The sequence below is a fragment of the Dipodomys merriami genome, unplaced genomic scaffold (assembly GCF_024711535.1).
Source record: "Dipodomys merriami isolate MVZ:Mamm:240054 unplaced genomic scaffold, mDipMer1.0.p SCAF_67, whole genome shotgun sequence".
Classification (NCBI taxonomy): Eukaryota; Metazoa; Chordata; class Mammalia; order Rodentia; family Heteromyidae; genus Dipodomys; species Dipodomys merriami.
Genome location: NW_027206257.1, coordinates 6,856,150 through 6,862,149, shown reverse-complemented (window position 1 = coordinate 6,862,149; position 6,000 = coordinate 6,856,150).

Genomic DNA, 6,000 nt, shown 5'->3' with positions numbered 1-6,000 from the left:
CAATTCCAAGAAATAAGAAACGATCTCTCTGGAAGTTCAAGATTCAGTTAGAAGATCAAACTTGGGGAAGATAGGTATCAAGAAGGAGAAGAGCAAGAAACAAAATGGATGGGAAACATATTACAGAATTCTAGCAGAGAACATGCCAAACATCCATACAGATAGGCTCATTCAGAGAAGAGAAGCCTTTAGAACACCAAACGGAGAATACCAGAACAGAACAACCCACCACCACATCATAATCCATTAGAGGATCATTAGAGATCAAGGAAAGGATTCTTAAGCTGTCAGGAGAAAAAACCGATTATTTATAAAGGATATACAGTCAGAAAAAATAATGATTTCTTAGCTGATATGGTAAAAAGGAGAGCCTGGCATGATATATGGCAAACATTAAAGACAAACAACTACCAACTGTGAATACTCTCCCAAGCCAAACTCTCCTTTATATTTAAAGGATATATAAAAATATTTCATGACAAAGAGAACTTGAAAATTTTATCTCCACCAAATCAACAAGATAGAAATTAATCAAATATATCCTACATAGAGAAGGTCAAAAAGAACAGGAAATGGTTATATAAAATGCTCCCTACCAGAGAACAATGTAAATATATTAAGAATAGATGAGGGGCTGGGAAGGTGGCTCAGTGGTAGAGCACTTGCCTTGCATGCATGAGGCTCTGGGTTCGATTCCTCAGCACCACATAAGCAAAAAGAAAAAAGCCAGAAGTGGCACTGTGGCTCAAGTGGTAGAGTGCTAGCCTTGAGCTGAAGAGCTGAGGGACAGCACCCAGGCCCAGAGTTCAGGCCCCACGACTGGACCCCCCCCCAAAAAAAAGAATAGATGAGGCACAGCTCCTAACAGCAGGTGTATAACAGCAGGAATTATTAAATATTTCCCAGCCATAACTCTCAATATCAATGGACTTAAATTTCCAATTAGAAAACACAGGTTAGATAGTATTATGAAAAAACAAGACACATCCATCCAGTGTCCACTAGAGATACATTTCATTGACAAAAACAAACACATACTCGAACTGAAAGGCTGGAAGGAAATTTTTCAAGTAAATGGATACCATAAACAGGCCACAGTAGAATTACTAACATAAAATATTAGAGAATTAAAATTAAAATTAGTAGGAAGGGATATTATATATTGATAAAGGCAGTTCTCCATTAGGAGGATACAACAAGTGTAAATATCAATGCCGTGAATCTTAGACCACCCCACATCATCAACCAAATACTACATAACCTAAAAATACATCTCAACCCATAATTGTCACGCATGGATTGGTTATCCAGGAAAAACTCAACCAAGAAACTGAAGACCTGCATTGACCATCTTGCCCTAACAGACATCTACAGAATATACATTCAGTGTCAGTATATACATTCTTTGCAGCAGGTCATGGAAAATTCTCCAAAACAGAACCCATCCTATGTCATACAGAAATTCTGTCCAAATCAAAAGAAAAATTAATTGAATTCCCATAGCTTGTCAGACCACAGCAGAATAAACTTAAAATTAAACAGCTAAAGCAACAAAAATTGTCAAACCTATGAAGACTGAACAACACATTGCTGAATGACCAGTGGGGCACTGAAGAGATTAGAATGGAAATCTGAAAGTTTCGGGTATTTAACAAAAATGAACACACAAAATACCAGCTCCTCTGGGACACATTAAATGCAGTACTTACAGGAAAATTTATAGCTTTGAATGCCTACATCAAGCAATTGGGGAAATCTCAAATCAGTATTTTTATCATGTACCTAAAGCTCCTTGAAGAGAGGAACAAGTCCAAACGTAAGTAGGCTGAAACATATAAAACATTAAATCAGAAATAACTAAATAAAGACAAAATAAAACATAGAAAGATCAACAAAACAGAGCTGGTTCTTTCAATAAATTAACAGACTTGACAGACCCTTACCAAATCTGACTAAAAAGAGAACTTATATAGATAGAAAGACAAGTAGAAAACTAATAGAGTGGGAGAAGGTCTTTATTTGCTCTGCAACATACAATGTCCTCATATCGCAAATATTCTTAGAGCCCCAAAATTAACGCCCCCCAAAAAACAAATCCTCATAGAAACAACAACCCTCATAATATAATTGAACTTAAGATTTAAGGACAGACCTCTTTGAAGAAGAAATATGAATGGCCAATAGACACATGAAGAAATATGCAGCATTTCTGGCCATAAAAGAAATGCAAATCAAAGCAAAATTGAGATTCCACCTAACCCCAGTTTGAATGTAGAAAACTAATAATAACAGATGCTGGGCTGGTGGGGATGTGGCCAAAAAGGAACATTACTACACTACTGGTGGAAATGTAAACTTGTTCAAATACTCTGTAAAGAAGTATAGAGGTTCCTCACTAGAGCTCCCCTATGACCCAGCAATGATGGATCAAGAAAATGTTGTATATATTCACAACAAAATTCTATGCTTCCATCAGAATGATTGACATTGTCCCATTTGTAAGAAAATGGAATCATTTGGGAACATAATAATTCAAACAAGCCAGACCCAAAGAATCAGAGGCTACATGTTTTCACTCATTTGGAAAAACTAGAATATGTCTAGGATATTCACAGTAGCTCAATAGCAATACACATATCACCATAAAATGATGCTTATCAAAATGAGCTCCAAGAAATGGATAGAAGATTATTGTATAGTGAATTGTTTTTAGTTATTTCTATTTAGTTTTTCCCCTTTGGTTTATTCCCTGTACTCACTGTTTTTGATTTCTGTACCCTTTGTCTTATTCATAAGTTAATCTGACTTGGGGAAAGGAAGGGAAATCACAGAAATGGTGGGACAAAGATTAACCAAAGCAAGAGTGATATTCACTAGACACTATGTTAGAAATAAACTTTACAACTTTGTGGGAGTGGGATGTCAGGGTTGGGGGAAGAAGAAAAAAATGTACTCATTATTTATGTAACTGTAACCCACCTCTCTGTATATCACCTTCATAATAAAAAAGACAAAACAATAAGAGAACTCATGCAAATACAGAAAATTAGAGACAAAAATGAGACCACAACAGATATAAGCAAAATTGAGAATGTTATAAGACAGCACTTTGAAAATCTGATACCAATCACCTGAAGAATCCTGGAGAAATTGATGCGTTCCTATACTGGATCTGAAGCAAGAAGTAACACATAAGAAGAAATGAAAATGAAATGTCAATAAACCACTTCCCATTTCAGAAAAATCTATGACTCAATAAATTTACCATGAAATTAAGGCCTGCAAATAACTTACAATACATAGATGTAACTCTTCAATGGAATAGAAAGGGAAATGGAATTATCGAACACATTGTATGATGCAGAATTAGACTCTTCCCCAAATTATATAGGGACTCACCAAAGAAAGAGAACTATGAACCCAATTCTTTGATAAGCAATGATGCAGAACTTCTTAATAAAATTCTCACCAACTAATTTCAGCAACAAAAAATAATATTGTATGATCAAATAGGATTCATCTTAGGATACAATTGGATTCAATATTCTTGTCAATAATCATAATACAAAACATCAGCAGAAGCAGGTAAAAGAAAAACATGATTGTCTATAGGGATGTAATAATAGCTTTTAACAAGCTCCAATACCCCTTTATGATTGTCTGAGAAGCTAGAAATGCATGGAACATACCTCAATATAATTCAGAGTATATATATGACAGATAATTAGCATTTACCCAGTGGAAGCATGAAGACATTAAAATCAGGAATGAGACAATGATGTTCACTCTCTCTACTACTCTTCAATAAGGTAGTGGACTTTCTAGCAAGAGCAATAAGCAAGAGAAAAACATAAAGGGGACCCAAATAGGGAAGACATAAAACTATCCCTTTTTACAGATGAAATGATCCTGTATTTAAAGGACCCTATAGCTTCCTCCTTCAAGTTACTAATGGTGATGCTAACCTTCAGCAATGTAGCAGGGTATAAAAAACACAAGAATCAGTAGTTTTTGTGTTACCAAGAATGGAAATATCCAGGCTGAAATTCAGAAAACAACTTCATATGGATTAGCCTCTAAACCAAATCAAATCTAAACTAAACAACAACAACAAAACTAGGAATTAATGTAACTAAAAATGTGAAGGACCTCTACTGTGAAAACTTTAAAAATCTAAAAAGGGAAATTGAAGGAGACTCAAGAAAATGGAAAATATTTTAATGCTCCTGGTTGGAAGAATTTACATGATGAAACTGCAATATGGCCGACAAAAAATTGACAATGCAATACTCATCAAAATCCCAACTATATTTTTCAATGCAGTAGAGAAAGCAATCCAAATTTAATATGGAATTACAAAATTACAGATGAAACAGAAGGCTTATGGGCCTATCATGATCCTACACACACACACACACAAAAACAAACACAGTGGAATTCTATTCACCCATCAGAGAGGATGACTTTTCACCAGTATTAATGAAAATGAAAGGCTTGGTAAAATTATACTAAGAGCAAAGAGAACAGAATGCAGACTCAGAGCAATATAAGTTTCATGGATTCATTCATTTATGGTAGCTAGAAGGTGCCCACAAATCTACAAGTAAACAAGACTGATTCTACCTCATCCCAGTTAGAATGGTCATTATCAAGAAGACTAACAATAGCAAATGCTGACATGGATGTAGCCAATTGGGAACTCTATTACACTGTTGGTGGGACTTAAAGAAACATAGCTCCCATGGTTTCCCTTATTTGTAATAATTAGTTCACACCAAGGATAATCTCATGTATTTTAATTTGATATTTTGTCCTATGTTGAGCATACAATATTATTGCTATATTGTTTGTTATTATTTCTGCTAACAGGCAGATATATTTAAAGAATTATGTTCATCTTATCCATTACTGGAGGAAGAGCATCCAAAAGAGCAACCTTTACTAGGAAGAACAACTCCTACTTATTTAGCTTCATTCCTATGTAAGGCCAGTGTTGTCCCCTGTATCCTCATGTTGTACATTGTAACTCTATACCAGTTCATCCTGTATATCTACTATCTTCTACATTGTGACCTAAATGCCCCAGCAATTCCACTTTGCTTTACTTTTCAAAAAATTTCACTCTTAATGTTTGAGGTTGGTGTGTGTGTGTGTGTGTGTGTGTGTGTGTGTGTGTGTGTGTGTGTGTGTGTGTGTGTTTACAAATATCAGAAGACAACATTTTTCCTCATTTAGAATACATCTTTCAGGTGATTGTAAGTTGTGGCTAATGGGAGAAATCTCTTGCTATTTTAAGGATGAAACAGAAAAATATATTTGTGCATGCACCACAGTTGTTTATTAGTCTGTAGTTGAACACTGAACTTCGATTTATATCTTGGCTGTTGTTGTGAATAATGTGAATAACAATGAACTACAGATATATTTATGAGTTACTCAGAGAGAAATAATCACATGATTGGTGGGTCAGTTGATATTTCATCTTTGAATTTCTTTAGAAAACTGCATACTACTTTCTACAATGAGAGTACTAACCTGTATTTTGACCAAGAGTGAAGAAATTTTCCTTTTCTCCACACTCTCACCAGCCAACATTATTACTTTTTTTTAAAGTTTTTTTAAAGGGCAGTTTTTTACTGTGTGCAATACCCAAGATGACCTCAGACCCAAATCCTTTTACTCCAACCTCCTAAAAGCTTCGAATTACAAGCCTTTACCATCACACCTGGTTCCTTTGATTTTTTTGATAAGAGTTATAGTAGTTATGAAGTAGTATCATAGTAATTTTGAATTGCATTTCTCTAATGACTTTTTCTTACAAAACATTAAACCAGTATAGAAGTTGTATTAAACACAACTTTGTAAACCCATTGGCAATTTTCAGGGCTTTTTGGAAAACATGTCTATTCAGAAATTTTGTCCATTTTTAATCAAGTTTCTTGTTAATCTCATCTTTAATCTCTCTATACAAAAGCAATAATTTATTCAAGGTAGTAGAAA